Source organism: Trachypithecus francoisi, unplaced genomic scaffold, assembly GCF_009764315.1.
Source record: "Trachypithecus francoisi isolate TF-2019V2 unplaced genomic scaffold, Tfra_2.0 Lachesis_group17, whole genome shotgun sequence".
Taxonomy (NCBI): domain Eukaryota; kingdom Metazoa; phylum Chordata; class Mammalia; order Primates; family Cercopithecidae; genus Trachypithecus; species Trachypithecus francoisi.
The window spans coordinates 37,103,823-37,124,790 of NW_022681462.1; the positions used below are offsets into that span (position 1 = coordinate 37,103,823).

General features: G+C 45.0%; 1 long non-coding RNA gene across 1 annotated transcript; it reads left to right on the top strand.

The window, feature by feature from the left end:
* Positions 1–2,775: 2,775 nt before the first annotated feature.
* Positions 2,776–14,560, top strand: LOC117062145. The gene is made up of 3 exons (XR_004428229.1): positions 2,776–2,995; positions 6,016–6,104; positions 11,764–14,560. It is a non-coding gene; the product is annotated as an uncharacterized LOC117062145 (long non-coding RNA).
* The last annotated feature ends 6,408 nt before the right edge of the window (positions 14,561–20,968 follow it).

A 20,968-nucleotide genomic window follows, 5' to 3' on the forward strand; every position in this document is an offset into this window, starting at 1 on the left:
TGCTGGTGAGCTGTGTGTCCATGCCATCCTCAGCCTGGCACCGAGCCCCCCACACCTGGGCCTTATCCCACTGTCCCAGTTCCAGCCCTGCCAAGTGCCCTCAAGCACTTCCCACCTTGGCCCACCAAGTGTCCGAGCTGCCCCCTCCTACCTCTCTGCCTTGGCTCAGCCTTTCCCCCACTCCCCAGCTCGCTGGCTGCCTGCCTGTGCATCAGGCCACTCGCTGGCCACCCCTCCAGCGAGGCTGGCTCCTCCGAGCTGCAACACTTCCACCCAGAACCAGTGCTCTCAGCCTCCCTTCTTTTTGACTTGGGCCACGCTGGTCTGTGATGTGTTTGTTTCCCTCATTCTGGTCCTTCGTCAAACCCTACAGATCTGAGACCAGACGTAGTGGCTCACACCTGTAATCCCAGCACTTTGGGAGGCCAAAGAGGGTGGATCACCTGAGGTCAGGAGTTCAAGACCATCCTGGCCAACATGGTGAAACCCTGTCTCTACTAAAAATACAAAAATTAGCCAGGCATGGTGGCATGCGCCTGTAGTCCCAGCTACTCAGGAGGCTGAAGCATGAGAATTGTTTGAACTGGGAGGCGGAGGTTGCAGTGAGCCAAGATCATGCCACTACACTCCAGCCTGGGCAACAGAGCAAGCTTCCATCTCAAAACACAAAAACAAAAAACCCCAAAACCCTACAGGTCTGGTCTAGTCTTTTGTGCAGAGCAGGGTCTCCCATTGGTGGAAATGAATTTTCACTAGTGGTAAATATTGGGTGATTGGGGACATTGTCCTCACTGGTGACTTGTGCGAAGGAAAAAGAGAAGCCCCAGACAGTTTGTATAAGGAGGCAGGAGACAATGTGGGCATCACCTGGTGTTCCTGACATCTGCTGCCAAGCATGTGGGGGTGTGATTCCCCTGCCCACCCTTCCCCTTACAACCCCCTTAATTGTTCTGTCATCAGGGCCTCCCAGGAGCCCATGCTGTCTCAGGTAACGGCAGAGACCTTGCAGACATGTGAGCTCCTGGCTGGGCTGCCTTATACCAGCAGCCTGCAAAGGATTTCCATTCTGGGATCAGAGGGACACCAGGCCTGCCCATGAGCCACATGACACCAACCTCAGCATGGGCCATGCCAGGCCTGAGACCACATACTGGATCTCCCAGACCTCTACTGGGCAGCTAGAGCTGTCATCCTGCTTGCCCCAAACAACCCAAACCCTCAGTGCCCACACCCAAGAGGCACGACAGTTTTGTGGAAATAACATGGATCTTGGAATCCAGAGATCTGGGTGTGGGTCCTGATACTGCAGTTCCATGAGGTCTTGGGCAAATCACTTAACCTTCCTGTGAGCCTCAGTTTCCCCATGGCAGTGATCATGTATATTTTACTTTGGGATTGAGAGACAGGAGAGGTATGAGAGCACCTGGCACACTGTGGGAGCTGAAGTGTTGGTTTAAGTGGGAGTCACAGCTGTGGTGGGGAGCTAGACTTGAGGGGTGACAGGATGACCCAGTGAGCTGGCCCAGCAGTAAGAAGGGAGGAATTGATGATGGAAAGGCTGGCGTCTCCTGGTCTGGCCTCTGCAGGACTCGTAGTTCACTCTCCCCACCCCTTAGAGTGGAGGGTGTTCCTGGCCCCAAACACTTCACACCTTTGAAGCTTGAGGGAGGGATGCATGTACAGATGACGGCTGCTGGGAGTCTGGAGTGCCATGTGGGATACCCCAGACATCTGGCAGAGCTGCAGTGGTGCCCTATGGGTGCGGACTGGTATGGGACCACACGTGAGCCACCCCAGGGGCTTCCAGAAGGGCACGGTGCCAAGGCAGCTGAGGATCTGCGAGTAAGGAGCCTAAGGGGGCCAGAGAACCCGGGGGCGTGTTACTTGTGTCTAAAAATTGGCAGATCGAGGGTCAGGGCATCTGGACTGCTCCAGTGAACAGGAGAGAATGCACACTGGCCACCACGTGCTGCTGGTACTGTACCGCCGGGAAAGCTGGTGGACTTGGAGCAGAAACAGTCTGCATGGCGTGGCAGCGCCCTCTGCTGGCCAGGCTGGGCTGGCATCGGCGGTACAGGCTGATCCTCACACCGGCGTGAACAGCGCCTCCGCTTCAAGCAGCCGGGGCTCAGGGGCAGGAGGGACCCTGGTAGGTGGGAAACTCATTCCCATTTTCCAAATAAGAAAACAAGCTAGGAGGAGTGCAGAAAGTTGCTCAGGCTCCCACAGCTATTAAATGGCGGAGCCAGACCCATCCTGCAATGCCCTTCCTTCTACCCTCGACCGAATCATTTTATGCAAAATATAACAGGACTCAGGGATGCTGGAAACAGTACCCTTCTTTATTTTATTAAAAGTAAATTAGATCTGACTCCACCTCTGGCTGGGCTGCAGAAAACTTCATTCTGACTTGCTTTTGGAGGTGGGAGTGGGTGCTGCTCCTCCCTAGGCCTGTGCAAGAGCCAGGGAGTCTAAAGTGATGCCAGAAAATGGGTGTGAGGGGGTAGTGTTTAAATGTTAAGTGCGTCAGGGCCACTGTGAGAGCTTCGTGTCCAAGCCTTGGGGGCTGTGCTGCCTCCTTGCCCAGTTTGGCAGCCTGGTGCTGAGGCCATGCCACTCATTCCCCTGAGGTCCCCTACAGCTTGGCCATGCCACCTGAGGTCCTGTCCCCCCACCCCCACCTCAGCAGGCACTGCTGCTCCCAGCCATGGAGTTCTCTCAAAACCTTCCTCAAACCTTTTCCTCCCCTCCCCAACCCCCAGCCTAACAGCCTTCAATTGCTCCAGATTCCAGAAAATAAAAGCAGGAAAGGTTGGCTGAACAGGGAAGGAAAATATGTCAAAAACAAAAGACAAATGATTATTTCAGGAAAAGTTCGTGCCCCTCTAAACTCTGTGCTGGGTAGCCACACGTGCCTGTGGCAAAGCGCTGTGTCCTTGGAGAGCCCTGCGTGCTGCAACTGAAACCAACAAGACACAGCTCAGACAGGGAGCAGGTTGGTTGACTCCATTTGCAGAAACTTGGGGCAAGGGGTTGGATGTGAGGAATGTGGCATGCCACTCCCCACCTGAAGCAGTGAAAGTTAAAAGAAGGTTATGGAAAATTGGGGAAGGGGCTAAATGCCCAGGAGCCCGGATGCAAAGCCAATCCTATCTGAGAAGAATGAACTTGGGGTGACTTGTCATCACAACTATAAAAAGGGCCTGGCAGGTCCAACTGTGGCCCTCTGGACTCTGCAGCAGCCAGATCTGCAGTCCTCAGTTTTGAATCTCTAACCAAGAGATTTGGTTAGATATCTAAATTAGAGACCTAGTTATCCTTAGCTGTTATATTCAGTCCTCAAATCTTGTTATTCTGTTTATAAATAGGGCAAAATAAAAAGTGACCTTTAATTTTCTTTAACGAGCTATTAACTCAACTTGAAGACACTAAGCTCCCCCCGCCCCTACAAAAAAGGCACTTGTGGCAATAAAACTGTCAGCCCAGTGTCACCCATTACCCAAGGGAGGCACCCTCGTCCTGCTAGAGATGGTGCATCTGCTGCTTCGAGAGCCCTTTTCTAACCTGGGAAAGCTTGAGTTTAAACATGAAGAGAGTGAAATAAGGTAAGCCTTTAGAAGCAAAACTTTCATGCTAAGTTTAGGAGTAATCTGTGTATGCTTGTTTCTTTAAAATACTGTAACAGTCTAAAGAATCTAACATTAAAGACCGACAGATTAGCCTGTTGCCTCCAGTTTTAAATATGTATAAGAATTTAGACTTGTCCTGGAACCAACCTAAGTGTCCACCAATTGTTGATTGGATAAAGAAAATGTGGTTTGTATACCCTGTGAAATACTATGCAGCCACAAAAATGAACCAGATCATGTCCTTTGCAGCACCATGGATGGAGCTGGAGACCATTATCCTAAGTGAACTAACTCAGAAGCAGAAAATAAAAAACCTCATGTTCTTACTTGTAAGTAGGAACTAGACAATAGGTACACATGGGTGTAAAGATGGAGATAATAGACACTGAGGACCCCAAAAATGGGGAGGGGGCTGGGAGCAAGGAGAAGGGCTGAAGTGGGGAGAAGGGTTGAAGAATGACCTATTGCATATAATGTTCAACATCTGAATGATGAGTGCACTAGAACCCAGTCTCCACTCTTACACATATAATACCCACGTAACTCAAGTACACGTACTCCCTGAATCTAAAACTTAAAAAAAATTTTTTTAAGAATTTAGACTGGCCGGGCGCGGTGGCTCAAGCCTGTAATCCCAGCACTTTGGGAGGCCGAGACGGACGGATCACGAGGTCAGGAGATCGAGTCCATCCTGGCCAACATGGTGAAACCCCGTCTCTACTAAAAAAAATACAAAAATCTAGCCGGGCGAGGTGGCGGGCACCTGTAGTCCCAGCTACTGCGGAGGCTGAGGCAGGAGAATGGCGTAAACCCGGGAGGCAGAGCTTGCAGTGAGCTGAGATCCGGCCACTGCACTCCAGCCCAGGCGACAGAGCGAGACTCCGTCTCAAAAAAAAAAAAAAAAAAAAAGAATTTAGACTTGTGATTTTAAGTTGTAAAGGGAAAAAATTGACCTTATTTTTGTGAATATTATTGGGATTTCAAGGAAAACTGATGCTTCACTATTTTAATAACATTTTCTTTCTTAGATTTATAAGAATTTATTATTTGAAGATATTTTGCTTGTTAAGGCTGTTTTGCTTTGGTATTTATTATTGGCATTATTTGGTATTTATTTGGAATTTATTATCTGAAGATATTTTGCACTGTTAGGCAACTGAAGTGCTTACAAAAGAAATGTAATATATTACATTTATAATGCAGTTCACAGTGTTTAAGAGAATTTAATTAATTAAATTTACAAATGATTATTAAGGGAACTTAGTGTCTTCAAGTTGAGTTAATAGCTCATTAATCAAAGAAAATTGAAGGTTGCTGTTTTTATTTTGCCCCATTTATAAACAGAATAACAAGATTTGTAGACCGAGCATAACAGCTAAGGATAACTAGGTTATTTCATTTTAATGGAACATTAATTTAAAACCCAAGCTACTGTAAGTAGTCCTTTCTGGACTGCCCTCAAACCTTAAAATAAAAAACAAAACAATTCACAATGACAGATATTAATACAAATAGCTAATGTTTGTATAGTGTAATACTCTCATTTTATCTTCCATTACCGATGAGAAGCACTGGGAGGTTAGTAACTTGCTCAAGGCCTCGCGTCTAGGAAGTAGTGCAAGTTGGAGTGCAGCTTGGCTCTTTGACTCCGGAGGCTGCACTCTTAACCACAGTGTCAGAGGATGTTTGGGTCTTGGTTTCTAGGGTCTGCAACTAAGGTCCCTGGAGAAGGGCTAACACTTTCCCAACATACTCCAGTGAATGCTGTCTGGTCAGCACTCCCACTTGCTCAGCCACTTTGGTTCTCAACAGAAGATGTGGGCCGATCCTGGCTGCCTGGAGTTGAACCCCAAAGTACGGCCACACGTGTGTGTCCTTACAAACACGGAAATTCTGATATCCACGTATGACCAGTTACAGATGTGAACTGTGAGAGCTATGCATTATTTTCTTCCTTGTAAAATACATTCACCATTTTCCCTCACTGTCTTTCTCCCAATCATTTACATTTTAAAAGTTGGTGGCATTTAGCATTACAGTATAGTTTTTAGGTAACAGCAGAAAGTTCCAGTGGGACTGGTGACTGAACTAGATGAGGAATTAACGCAGCCCAGAGATGGAAGCAGTGACCTTCGTGTCGAATTTTTCGTGGAGAGGATGAGTATGTCTTCATCTAGGCAAGTAGTGGCTGTGTCCTGCTAGGCAGAGCGTGGGTTGTAGTCAGTGTTGTCACATGGAAGTTTAAACACGGGTGACATGGGAACTATTTGGTGGAGTGCGCTGGGTCGTGTCTATTGTCTCTCACCGTCTCTGCCATCCTCTCTACTGCTGGGACTGGAAATCTGAAAACTATATTCCAACACTCCCTTGTCTTTCTGCCTGTTAGGTTCTGCTAACAGTGGGGAGGAGACATCTGGCAGCACCTCTCCCAAGCAGCAACGGTAGCAGTGGTGGCAGCAACAGCAGCAGCAGCTGGTGAGTATGGACCCCTCGGTAATACCATTTTCCCTTTTGCTTCCTGTAGGTAGCAATATGTAGGTAGTCTTATGTTCTTACAGCAATTCTAACACCTCTGTCACTAATGCTTTGCGTTGAATCTCTCTATTTAAAATGTTTGCCACCGTTTCCACTCTGCTGATTGGATGCTGATTGATACAGATCTCATTCTCTGTTTGCTTGTTGCTCTCAGCTGTTTGATTTTAAGATAGGTCCATCTTGCACTGTAGACACCAGGTTGGTTGCTTCTGACTGCCACATAGTACCATGGAGCATGCGTCGGCCACATTGTACCTCCCCCTCTCCGAGGGATTGCTCATTCAGATTGCCGCCCAACATGCTGTGATAATTTTTTTTTTTTTTTTTTTGAGACAGTCTTGCTCTGACGCCCAGGCTGGAGTGCAATGGCACAATCTCAGTTCACTACAACCTCTGCCTCCCGGGTTCAAGCAATTCTCCTGCCTCACCCTCCCGAGTAGCTGGAATTACAGGCGTGTGCCACCACTCCCAGCTAATTTTTGTATTTTTAGTAGAGATGGGGTTTCACCATGTTGATCTAGCTGGTCTTGGACTCCTGATATTGTGATCCTCCCGCCTCAGCCTCCTAAAGTGCTGGGATTACAGGTGTGAGCCTCGCCCGGCTGATAAATATTCTTAAACGTGGTCTTTTTAGAGCTGTGTGTGAATTCCCCAGGATAAAAGTATATACCCAGGAGTGAGATTGCTTGATCATAGATCATAGCTATGTCATATGCTAAGTACTGTAAGATAGCCATGCTCCCCACCCAGATAATACTACATGTATTATTCTATAACTGGATTTCTTTCACTTTATATATGACAAAAATGTAAACAGTTGCAACTGGGGAAATTTAAGAAAAAAATTAAGGTGCAAACTATAATCAATTGTGGAAACAACCAAAACTGGGTTTAGTGTAACAGCTTCTAGAGTCCGCCTGCACAGCCTGTCTACCACTCATTAGCTGTGTGACCTTGGGGTAATAGCCTAACCTCCCTGTGCCTGCCTCAGTTTTCTCATTGGTAAAATGGATATAATAATAGTACCTACCTTATTTTAGGATGTTATTAAATAATGTACATAAAGTGCTTAGACTACTCGCTGGCACATAGCAAGAACCCAGTGACTGTTGGCTATTATTGTTGAATATTTAGGTAATTTCCAGTGTTTTTGCTATTTCTCAACAATGCTCCAATGACATTCAGGGTTTTTATTATTATTATTATTATTTAATGTGGCAAAAAACACGTAACATTGTATTTACCATGGAAGTTCAGAATTCTTAAGTGACCACCTGAATACTCACACTAGAGCTCTGGCAGTGAACACCAGCCTGGGTCTAACAACTTTTTGGCTTGGGAGACTTGGATCTCTTTAGAAGTAACAGGATCTCTTCAGACTGCCTGTTCCAATTGCTGCATGGTCAAGGCCTGTGACTGGAAGTCCCCTTCCAATGGTTTCCCGATTTCTGCATAGCCAATCCCCTGACCGGGGCCAGCTTGAGCTTCTGAGCTTCTGGGGTGGGTGAGTCTCCATAGTCCTAATCTCAGGTCAGGAAGGGAATGTCTGTGCACAGTTGCATGACATGAAGGGGCAGCATTGATTCAAATCCCTGCTCCGTGGCTTAGCATCTGTGTGATCTTAGGGAAGTGATGCCACCTCTCTGAGCCTCTGTTGCCTCATCTGTAAAATGGGAATGATACCTGTTTCACTGTGTTGATGGATTTGAGAATTGCAATGTGTCTTAGTCTGTTCAGATTGCTATAACAAAATACCATAGATTAGGTGGCTTATAAACAGCAAATATTTATTTCTCACAGTTTTGGAGGCTGTGAAGTTCAAGATCAAGGCACTGCAGTTTCAGTGTCTGGCGAGGCCCTCCTTGACTGGTTCAGAGACAATGTCTTCTTGCTATGTTCTCATCTGGTAGAAGGAACAAGCTGGCTCTCTGGGGCATCTTTGAAAAAGGCATGAACCCCAATCAGCAGAGCTCCACTGTTGTGACCTACTCACCTCCCAAAGGGAGTTATTTGCATGCCTGTACTGAAGAGCAGTCCTCCTCTATCAGGGAAAGTTGTCCTCTTCGACTGAGCACACAGCTTCAAGAGGAACACATGTGAAGCGGTGAGGGAGGAAGCGGACACCCACTTAGCCAGCCTCACATCCTACCATACTTTTGATTTCTATCATTTCCTTTTGATTCTTTCCTAGATTTCTGATTTCTCATCTCTCTGCTTATATTACCCATCTATTCTTGTATGTTTTTTACTTTTTCCATTAGAACCTGTAATTAATTTTATGTGTCAATTTTGAGGTTCTAAGATGCTTGTTGAAAGTGAAGATATTTAAAGTGTTGAAAGAAACAAACAACCATTACATTCTGTAGCTAATGAAATTATTCTTCAAAAGTGAAGGAGAAATAAGATTTGCTCCCAGTCAAAGGGTATTTGTAGCTGTTAGACCTACCTTTCAAGAAATGTTAAAATAAAATTTTCAGAGAAAAGGAAAATGAAATAGGGCCAGAAATTTGGATCTAAAGAAATGGAGAATGTCAGAAAAGGAATAAGTTTAGATTGGCTGACTGTAGACAAAAAAAAAAAAAAGGAATACATGAGGTAAAATAAAATCTTTGTCTTATTTTTAATTACTTTGATAGATTATTACTTTGTTCAAAGTAATAATAGCAACAATGTGTTGGGTAATTATAGAATATGGATAAGTGAAATGAATGCTAGTTGCATTATAAGTACAGGAGGGAGGAATTGGGAACAGTCTTCTTATAAATGGACTTATATTAGTTGTAAATGTATATGGAAAACTCTAGGGCAACTTTTAAAAAATTTAAAGAAGACATAATTGATATGCTACAAGAAAGAAAACAGAATCATATAAAATGCTTAATTAAAACCAGACAAGGCAGAAAAAGACAGAAAATTTTTTAAAGGAAGTAAGAACAAGTGCAACAAATAAAAAACAGCTGCAAAGATGTTAGAATGTCAACCTAACTATATCAACAATCACTAAATGCGAATGGTCTAAATACATGAATTAAAAGAGACTGTCAGAGTGGATAAAACAAAGCAAGACCCCAACTATATGTTCAGAGCAATCTTCTTTAAATGTAAAGACCCAGATAGATTCAAAGTAAAGGAATGGAGAAAAATAAACTATGCTGTCACTAGTCAAAAGAGACCTAGAGCCGCTATGTTAATTTCAGGCAAAGCAGATTCAGAACAAGGAAAGCTGTCAGGGATAAAGAATACATAATGAGTATCATTATGTATTCTTCTACCTCATTAGTGACAGCATAGTTAATCTTTCTCCATTCCTTTACTTTGAATCTATCTGGGTCTTTATATTTAAAGAAGATTGCTCTTAACATGTAGTTGGAGTCTTGCTTTGTTTTATCCACTCTGACAGTCTCTTAATTCGTGGGAACATCACACACTGGGGCCTATTAGGGGGTGGGGGGAGGGGGGAGGGATAGCATTAGGAGATATACCTAATGTAAATGACAAGTTAATGGGTGCAGCACACCAACATGGCACATGTATACATATGTAACAAACCTGCACGTTGTGCACATGTACCCTAGAACTTAAAGTATAATAATAATAATAATAATAAAAAAATACGTAACGATAAAGACATCAATTTTCTAAGAAAACATAGCAATCTTTAATGTGTAAGCACCTCATACTATCTGAGGCAAAAACTGATAGAACCGCAAGGAGAAACAGCCAAATCCACTATTATATTTGGAGAGGCCAATACCCCTCTATCAGTAATTGACAGCCCCAGAAGGTGGAAAATCAGTAATTACATAGTTTACCTGAACAGCCGCATCAATTGTCTGGATTAAATTGACATTTACAGAATACTTCACCTAACAACAGCAAGAATATACAGTCTACACAAGCTCACGTGAAAAATACAGCAAGTGTTTGATATTGAATGTTTCTGTCCCTCCAAAATTCATAGGTTGAAGCCACCACCCATGTGACTGTATTTGGAGATGGGGTCTTGAAGGATGTAATTAAAGTTAAATGAGGTCTTAAGAGGGGAGACCCCACCCAATAGGATTGATGTGTTTTTTTTTTCTTTTGAGACAGGATCTCACTCTGTTGCCCAGGCTGGAGTGCAGTGATGAGATCTCAGTTCACTGCAACCTCAGCATCCACAGCTCAAGTGATTCTTCTACCTCAGCCTCCCGAGAAGCTGGGACTACAGGCGTGCACCATCGCACCCAGTTAATTTTTGTATTTTTTATACAGACAGGTTTTCACCATGTTGTCCAGGCTGATCCTGAACACCTGGGATCAGATGATCCACCTGTCTAGGCTTCCCAAAGTGCTGGGATTATAGGTGTGAGCCATGGCTCTCCGCTGGATTATAAGCAAGGAGCGCTTGCATTCTCCTGTGCTTCTCTCTGTCCCTTCCTCCCTCCCTCTCCACATTGGTCATGTGACCACAAAGCAAGAAAGTGGCTGTCTGCAACCCGAGGGAAGAGCCCTCACCAGACGCCAACCTGGCTGGCACCTTGATCTTGGAATTCCTATCTCCAGAACTGTGAGAAAATACATTTTTGTTGTTTAAGCTACCTGGTGTATGGTATTTTGTTTTAGCAGCCTGAGCAAATGAAGACATCAAGAGAGAACACTTCTGGGCAATAAAACACACTTTAACACATGTAAAGGAATAGAAATCATACAAAGTATGGTGTCAAATCACAATAGAATTGAAAAGGGCACGCACACGTGAGTGCCCTGGAGTTTAAGCTCCACTGGCTTCAGGCAAATCTGCTTCCGCTGGTGATTTCCTTCCAGGCAGGGCGGGTCAGCCTCTCTGTGCACAGCTGTCCATTGCAAACTTCTCTCCCTCTCTTTATGACTGGGCTCCAGGACATGTGAAGAAGGAAGTTCTGAGGTTATAGGGACGCAGCCTCCAGAGCACAGCCAGCTAGCCTCGGTAACCATTTGGAGGCCTGGTGTATTAGTCAGGGTTCTCTTAGAGGGACAGAACTAATTGTTTAATATATATATATATATGAGTGTGTTAAGTATTAACTCACAGGATCACAAGATCCCACAATAGTCTGTCTGCAAGCTGAGGAGCAAGGAGAGCCAGTTTGAGTCCCAAAACTGAAGAACTTGGAGTCTGATGTTTGAGGGCAGGAAGCCTCCAGCACGAGAGAAAGACGTAGGCTGGGAGGCTAGGCCCGGCTCACCTTTCCACATTTTTCTGTATGCTTTATATTCCCTGGCAGCTGATTAGATTGTGGCCACCAGATTAAGGGTGGGTCTGCCTTTCCCAGCCCACTGACCCAAATGTGAATCCCCTTTGGCAACACCCTCACAGACACACCCAGGATCAAGACTTTGTATCTCTCAATCCAATCAAGTTGACACTCAGTGTTAACCCTCACACCTGGTAACAGGAGATTTCTGTAGCCAGGAAAGTGAGGAAGTGGGAAGGTATCTCACAGGATGGTCCTGAAGAGCCATCAGAGTCTTCCGTCTGGCCTTGCAGGGGCCTATGCAGGTAGCTGCATGGAGCCTTTCTTTGGGTCAAGGAGATGATGTCCCCTTCACTGACTTTTGCACTTCCTTGAGTCTGCAGAGGAGTGTCCATCCAGCTTCAGAGTGAGCAGCAGCAGCTGACCAGATTGGAAGACATTTCCAATGTCTTCCCTGGCAGCTGTGATGTGTTGTGCGGTGGCAGCTGAGGATTGCTGGCGTGTAATCTTTGAGGTTCCAAGATGCTTTTTGGAAGTGGAGCCTGGTCAAGCAGCAGAAAGGACAGCTGGATCCATGCTGGGTGGGGTGAGGTGGGATGCGTGTCAGGGAAGTTGGCTTCAGCTGGAACTGGACGGTGGCTTCAGCAAAGGAGGTTGAACATCACTGATTCCTGACCTGCAGCACCCAAATGGTCACAAAGAGATGTCATGGGTTTTGAGGAGGCCACAGAGCCAACAGCTTTAGTGTCTTCAGAAGGATGAAGAAAACTTGAACAACATTTTAAAATAGGTTTATTGAGATATAATTCACATCACAGAGAATGCATCCATCTAAAGGGTACAATTCAATGGATTTTTGTATATTCACAGAGCTGAGGATTCATCACTGCAATTAATTATAGAACTTCTTCATTTACTCAAAATACCCCAGCACCCCTTAGCTATCACCCTAATTCCTCTATCTCCCCCAGCCCCAGGCAACCATTAGTCTCCTTTTTGTATCCATAGATTTGCCTATCCTAGACATTTCATATAAACTGAATCATGCAATATACGACGCTTCTTTCACTTTGTGTAACGCTGTCAAGGTACATCCAGGTTATATCAGTTCCTCATTCTTTTTATGACCAAATCACATTCCATTGTATGGATATACTACATTTTATTTATCTGTTCATCAGTTGGTGGACATTTGGGTTGGTTTCCATGTTTTTGGCTGTCAGGAATAATGTTGCCATGAACATTCATGTACAAGCTTTTGTGGGGACATGTGTTTTCATTTCTCTTGGGCATATGCCTAGGAGTGGAATTGAGTCACATGGTAACTTTATAACCATTTGAGGAACATCCAGACTGTTTTTCAAAGTGGCTACAACATTGTACCTCCCCACCAGCAATGTACAAGGGTTCCAGTTTCTCCACATTTTCTTCAACTTTTTAAATCATTTGACTTTGTTTTTTTTTTTTGAGACGGAGTCTCACTCCCAGGCTGGAGTGCAGCGGTGTGATCTCGGCTCACTGCAACCTCCGCCTCCCAGGTTCAGGCGATTCTCCCGCCTCAGCCTCCCGAGTAGCTGGGACTCTAGGTACTTGCCACCATGCCCAGCTAATGTTTGTATTTTTAGCAGAGACGGGGTTTCACCATGTTCATCAAGATGGTCTTGATCTCTTGACCTTGTGATCCACCCGCCTCAGCCTCCCAAAATGCTGGGATTACAGGCATGAGCCACCGTGCCCGGCCTCATCTGACTTTTTAATTAAAGCTATCTTAGTGGACATGAAGTGATATCTCATTATGGTTTTGATTTGCATTTCTCCCATGGCTAATAATATTCAGGACCTCTTTATGTGCTTATTGGCTATTTGCATATCTTTTTTAAAGAAATATCTATTCAGATTCATTGCTCATTTTTTAATTGGGCTATTTGTCTTTTTATTCTAGAGTTGTAATTGTTCTTTATATATTCTAGATACAAGCAACTTACTATGTTTATAATTTGCAAACAATTTTTTCCCATTCTTTGGGTTGCCTTTTCACTGTTTTGATAGTGTCTTTTGAAGCCCCAAAGTTTTTAATTCTGATGGCCAGTTTATCCGTTTTTTCTTTAGTTCATCTTGCTTTTGGTGTCAATCTAAGAATGCAGTGCCAAATCCGGGGTCATAAGGATTTATCACTATGTTTTCTTCTGTGAGTTATAGTTTTAGCTCTTATTTATAGGTCATTGATCCATTTTGAGTTAGTTTTTTTATACAGTGTGAAATATGGATCCAATTTCATTCTTTTGCATGTGGAAATTCAGTTGTCCCCACATTATTTGCTGAGGGGACTATTCTTTTTCCATTGAAAGAGGTTGGCACTCTTGCTAAAAATCAACTGGCCATATGGGTTAATTTCTGGGCTCTCAGTTCCATTCTGTTGATGTATAGATCTGTCCTTATGCCCATACCACACTGTTTTGATTACTTTCATTTTGTAGCAGGTTTTAAAATTGGGAAGCATGAATTATCCAACTCTTTCAAGACTGCTTTGGCTATTTGCGTTTTCTTGAATTTTCACATGCATTTTAAAAGCAACTTGTCCATTGCTGTAGTCAGAATTTTGATAGGGGTTGCATTGAATTTGGAATCTGGGAGCATTGCTATCTTAATAATGTTAAGTTTTTCAATCTATAAACATGGAATATCTTTCCACTCAGTTAGATCTTCTTTAGTTTTCAACAGTATTTTGTAGTTTTCAGAGCATAAGTTTTGTACATCTTTTGTTAAGTATATTCATAAGCATCCTTCTGATGCTAATATAAATGGGATTTTTTTTTTTTTTAAGACAAAGTTTTGCTCTGTCACCAAGGCTGGAGTGCAGTGGTGTGATCTCAGCTCACTGCAACCTCTGACTCCCTGGTTCAAGTGATTCCCCTGCCTCAGCCTCCCAAGTAGCTGGGATTATAGGTGCCAACCACCACACCCGGCTAATTTTTTGTATTTTTAGTAGAGACAAGGTTTCACCATGTTGGCCAGGCTGGTCTCGAACTCCTGACCTCAAGTGATCCACCTGCCTCAGCCTCCCAAAGTGCTAGGATTATAGGCGTGAGCCACTGTACCCAGACTGGAATTGTTTTCTTAACTTCATTTTTGATTTGCTCATAGCTATTGTATAGAAATACAACTGAGTTTTGTACACTGACCACATATCCTTGTAAACTTGCTAAACTCATTTATTAGTTTAATCCTTTTTAGGGAATTCCTTAGGATTTTCAATGTACAAGATCATGTTATGTGCAAATGAAGACAATTATACTTCTTCCTTTCCAATATGGATGGCTTTTACTTCATTTCCTTGCCTCATTGTCCTGGCTGGCCTCTTTAGTACAATGTTGAACAAACAGAAGCTGTGTGAACAGACATCCTTGTCTTGTTCCTGATCTTCTGGGGAAAGCATTTTGTGTTTCAGCATTGAGTGAAAACCCATTAGCCGTGGCCTTTTCTAGATGTCCTTTATCAGGTTGAGGAGACTGAGTTCTTCAGAGGAGGAGCTGTGTCAGCTCTGAGGTGACACATAGCATTGTCAGCTTTCGGAGTCTGAGGTCCTGGCTGACTGGGAGGAGATGATGTCCGGAAGGATGTGGACATGATGTGCTGGGGCTCTGGGGACTTGAGGGGAGACCCCGCTGCAGACCTGGGTATGGGAATAAAAAGGCAATATCAAAGGCAGTAATTGGACCCACGGGAGTGGACCATCTCGGGAAGAGAAAAAAGCATCAGGGGCAGAGATGTGGGAGAGGGGAGGGGAGCCCGAGAAGTGGTCAGAGAAGGAGAAAATCCAGATTGTGTAGGGAGGAGAGAAGTGCCCCAGCAGCTGAAGACAGTTCCAGAGCCTACTGGCTGGGGGAACCTTGCCGAAGAATGGGCCAGACCAGCTGGGGGCCACCTGGTAGCCCAGCGCTGAGAGCTGTGCACGCGGCCTCACAACACCAGGTGGCGCGGTGGACCATTCTAACAGCCACTCCTCTTAGCCCTGGTGGTTTCTTTTCATTAACGACAAATGAATGAGCTGGGGTCTCACCAAACCCCTGTTCAACCGATTGGAACCTCTGAGAGGGGCTGTGACCTTCCTGAAAGCATTACAGGGGCATTGTGGCAAAGCTGGCGCTGCCTCCTCACCTCCTGGCTCCTATCCCAGGATCTCTCTCCAGTCAACACCTACCCACCCCAAAGGGATCTAGAAAAGTGGCTGGCAGAATACCCAGTCAGAAGGCAGCCTGGAAGGACGTGAGGTCCACCAAACCCGTCTAGGTCCCCAGCATCACCCGCTTTTCAGTGTTGCTTGCGGTGAGATCACCTTCTGTGACTTTCCCATCAGTTCTCTGCTCCTGGTTCCCCACTCCCCATTCGCTTTCCACCCACAGCCACATGATTTTCAGTTTACACCAAATTGAGTCACTCCCCACGCCCCCCGCCCCCCGCCCCTGTAACATCCCTCAGGGGCTCCAAATTGCTCCTTACCCCCACATTCATCTCCCTCATCGCAGTCACACCCTGAGCCTACACTCACTTTGTGATTTGGTTGTTAAAGCATGTCCTGCTTTAACAACCCTTCTCGAAAGCTGCTGGTTTTGCCTGGAACGCTCCTCCTGCCCCCCTCCCGTCCCCTAATTAGCATTTTGGTCTCAGTTTAGACTCACTTGGCTTCCCTGGTGTGCTTCCGCGGTGCACCTCCCCTTTGCTTTGACACCTGCTTTGTCTTGTTGACTTGTTTAGCATATTTTCCCTCTAGACTGAAGCTCCAGAACAGCAGGCAGGGTCCTTGTTAGGCGCAGCCTGTTATCAGCGTCCAGGCATGGCTCTCTACAGGCCGTGGAAACTAAAGGTGGCGGTGCTGGCAGGGCAGGATAGGAACTGGCGCCAGGAGCCGCAGGACAGTATCTCGAGGACAGCCCTGCTGGGTACTAAGATACAGCCCAGAGTGTCTGGAATGATGGGCAGAGCATCAGCTGGTTTCAGAGTTTGAACAAATGGTGTTCAGAACAGCATGGTCTGCCAGAACAGTCAGCCAGAGTGCCAGGACTGAGGGTCCTACAGAAGGACCCCCTCTGTCACTGTCACTTCCATATTCCAGAACCGGGGGTATTTTAGTGTGTGGGAAAATAAAGCAGTCGTTGAGCCCGATTTCAGTCCCAAGTTTTGGAAAATGTGTGGGTGCATCTGTAGTAGCTAGGTGTCAGTAGGACCTTTGTTCCAACCCAGTCAGAACTCAACCAGAATTGGGGCCAGTAGATCCTTGAGCCAGACAATGACAACATGGAGGTACCCATAAAGCCAAGGGGTGACAAGCACCCAGCCATGCCATTCCTGTGGATAGGAGGGTTGTTGGCCCATAGGACAAACTCTTCAAAACATTTTCCTCTCCCTTCCCTCTCACAGCAAGTTGCATTGGGGGTGGTAATAGAGGTCCTGAATTTCCCTAGTGCGTGGGCGGGACAGCTGAGGGCCTCCATGAAGGCAAGTTTGTTACTCAAAGGAAGTCACCTATCTCTTTATGTACATAGAAACTTCCAGAAGCCTAAAGAAATAAAAAAAGATCTAAATGAGCTTTTCTCCTTTCTAGTTCATATTTCTTTTTTTTTTTTTTTTTTTTTTTTTTTTTTTGAGACGGAGTCTTGCTCTGTCGCCTGGTCTGGAGTGCAGTGGCCGGATCTCAGCTCACTGCAAGCTCCGCCTCCCGGGTTTACGCCATTCTCCTGCCTCAGCCTCCCGAGTAGCTGGGACCACAGGCGCCCGCCACCTCGCCCGGCTAGTTTTTTGTATTTTTAGTAGAGACGGGGTTTCACCGTGTTAGCCAGGATGGTCTCGATCTCCTGACCTCGTGATCCGCCCGTCTCGGCCTCCCAAAGTGCTGGGATTACAGGCTTGAGCCACCGCGCCCGGCCTCTAGTTCATATTTCAATGTTACAAATATTTAAAATCTTTTTTGAGGGGAGTATTCAAACTTGGACAATAAAAATTAGGCAGTCCAGGGGCTGGACGTGGTGGCTCACACCTGTAATCCCAGCACTTTGGGAGGCCAAGGTGAGTGGATCACTTGATGTCAGGAGTTCAAGATCAGCCTGGCCAACATGGTGAAACCCCGTCTCTACTAAAAACTATATAAAAATTAGCCGGGCATGGTGGTGGGCACCTCTAATCCCAGCTACTCGGAAGGCTGAGGCAGGAGAATCACTTGAACCTGGGAGGCGGAGGTTGCAGTGAGCCGAGATCGTGCCACCGCACTACAGCCTGAGCAACAGAGCGAGATTCCATCTCAAAAATAAAAAATAAATAAATAAATAAATAAATAAAAATTAGGCAGTCCTTTGTTTCTGCAGGAAGCTTTGACTCTGACAAACAGGAACAAGACTGTGGTCTTCGAATCTGGCTCTTTGCCCCCAGCCAGAATCTTCTCAAAATTGTTATCCCAAACGTGTCCACTTCCTGAAGACAGAGGATTCTTTCTAGTTGAGGGGAAGTTAAACCAATGTACAATGCAGGAAGTGGTCTAGTTGAGGGGAAGTTAAACCAATGTACAATGTAGGAAGTGGGCAAGTTTGGGATAATGATTCTCTGCTAAATGGGTTGAAATTTAACACTGGAAATTAGTCCAGTCTAGTCATTCAGATAATGAAAGTTAAACTATATTCATCTCTATTTTTAGTAGAGATGGGTTTTCACCATGTTGGCCAGGCTGGTCTTGAACTCCTGGCAGGAAATGAGCGAGGGAGAGGGGTTGGCAGAGAGACGGGAGAGGGAAAGAAAATCAGGACTGGCTGTCTATGGAGGGGAACTGAGGAAAATTCTGGAGACAATTTGAGTGTCAGGCTGAGATAGATGTCATCAGGAGAGCCCCTTCTGAAAGTGACTCCAAACGTCTTGGGATAAAGGTGTTAAAAACATAAACTAGGTTACTAGGAATAAGTACATAAAGCAGTGAGTGTGGTGGTCATATTGTCCAAAGACAACCTCAGGATATTTGACTTGCTGACTGGGCAGTGTAGGAACCGAGGTTGCACACCCCAGTGTGCATGAACCCGAAAGGAGCTGCTCCTCTGTGAAGCAGGAGGTTAAACGAGGTGGTTTTTCCATGCCTTGTCAGTCTCCTGTGGGACTAATAGTGGTCATGTTGGGAGAGCTGGAGAGTTTAGCAAGAAGACAGGAGGCCTGTCCCTCTGACCTCTCCTTAGCTGCCCCCCTGGCATCACAGTGCACACCATGTTCTTAAATTTAGGCCAAGTTTTGCTGACAAAAGTGATACAGGTGAGCCATCGGCAAAAGATGGAGAAGGGAAGGCCATTGACATGATATTCCACTCAACCTTTTGTTCAAGGACAAGATGCTTGGTTTAGGCCGGAATCTACAGTTTCGTTTGTTTGGAGTCGGTATGTGCTATGGTCTGAATGTTTGTGACCCCCAAATTCATATACTGAAATCTAACCCCCAATATGATGGTGTTTTGAGGTGGTACCTTTGGGAGGTGATTAGGTCATGATGGTAGAGCCTCATGAGTGAGATTAACACCCTCACAAAAGAGGTCCCAGAGAGCTCCTATGCCCCTTCCACCACGAGAGGATGCAGCAGAAAGACAGCCATCTATGAACCAGGACCTCACCAGACACTGCACCTTGGTCTTGAACTTCCCAGCCTCCAGAACAGACAGAAATGCATTTCTGTTGTTTATACACCACCCATTCTATGGTATTGTGTTGTAGCAACCCGAACACATGAAGACAGTGTGTGTGTGAAGGTTTTGAAGGTCACCCTCTTTTCATCCTATCACAATGGAAACTCACACAGCTCTAGAATAAAACCCCACAGTCAAAAGGTCTTTTGCCCACCATTATTTTAAAGACAGGGTTGTACAATTCAAAATGATCAGATCTGTAGTAATTACCATCTTTTAAAAATAATGTTTATTGAGTATATAATGGATAGCCAAAAATTTTTAAAAGCAAATATTCAATACAATAGAGTTATATTATCTTGGTTTCCAAATTCCATGTAATAAATTCATGACAACTGCCTTGAACACAAAACACAGAGCCTCTGACTCAGGAACTTCCCTATCAGAGTTTGAAACTGCAGCTCACACTTTGATATACCTTTGGCAGGTCTCTGAAAAGGTAGGGTGCACACGTATTTTGTAAACTTCAGCAGTAAGCTGGTTTTCCAAAATGTATGGATATGTACACAGACATGAAATGGGCCTATCTGGCTTTTGACACATTTTAAAATATCATTTAAATCACAAGGACAATTACATATATATATAAAAGCAACTGTTCTTTTATTGCTTCAGTTACCTATATTCCATTCCTCTTAGCACAAGACTCCCTTACCCCAGATTCTAGACCCAAGAGCTCTTCATTGTATTCAATCTTAGACCATCAACTGCCCATCTTTACGTTCCACCAAAGATATGAAATCAAATAAAATCAAAACATATTTATTTAATGCCTATGACAGACGAGGCCTTGTTATATGTTCTTGAGATGGAATAATAAAACTCTTTCACTGAAGAGTTTATAACTTAGTTACAGATGTACACTTGAATTACTCATTGCTTTAGGGCTGATGGTCAATTTCTTCCTACTTCAAATGAACCAGCCTGATGGGACATCTTGATATACTATGAGTAACAGTCGATGTGAAACTACCTTTTCATTTGACTACCGTTCTTGTCAATTTTTGAGACAGAGTCTCACTGTGTCACCCAGGCTGGAGAGCAGTGGCGGGATCTCCCCTCACTGCAACCTCTGCCTCCCAGATTCAAGTGATTCTCAAGCCTCAGCTTCCTGAGTAGCTGGGATTACAGGTGCGCACTGCCACGCCCAGCCAGTTTTTTTTGGAGATGGAGTCTTACTCTGTCACCTAGGCTGGAGTGCAGTGGCGCAATCTTGGCTCCCTGCAACCTCTGCCTCCCAAGTTCAAGTGATTCTCCTGCCTCAGCTTCTCAAATAGCTGGGACTGCAGGTGCCCGTCATCGTGCCCGGCTAATTTTTGTGTTTTTAGTAGAGACGGGGTTTTACCATGTTGGCCAGGCTGGTCTCAAACTCCTGACCTCATAATCCATCCACCTTGGCCTCCCAAAATGCTGGGATTATAGGCGTGAGCCACCGTGCCTGGCCTAATTTTTACATTTTTAGTAGAGCTGGGGTTTCACCATGTTGGCCAGGCTGGCCTTGAACTCCTGGCCTCAAGCAATCCGCCCGCCTCTGCCTCTTAAGGTGCTGGGATTATAGGCATGAGCCACTGTGCCTGGCTTTGACTACTGTTCTTAATCAGCCTTAAATGAGCCTCAGTGCATACTACCCCTGTCTTTAGTCATTGGTTGAGGTCATACCACTGTTTGGTAATTTAAGGTGGTATTTCATATGAAGGACCTAATATTTTAAATGAACTCATTGTCATGAATGTCAATCTTTTATTGGAACTGATTTTCTTCAATAAGTCAAACATAAGCCAGGTAACAGAGGATGGAATGAAAGCATATTGCTTCGTTAGGACTTCCAAATTCTTAGTGCACAGCTACCATGAGGTATCTACTGAATAGTTGTTTTCTGA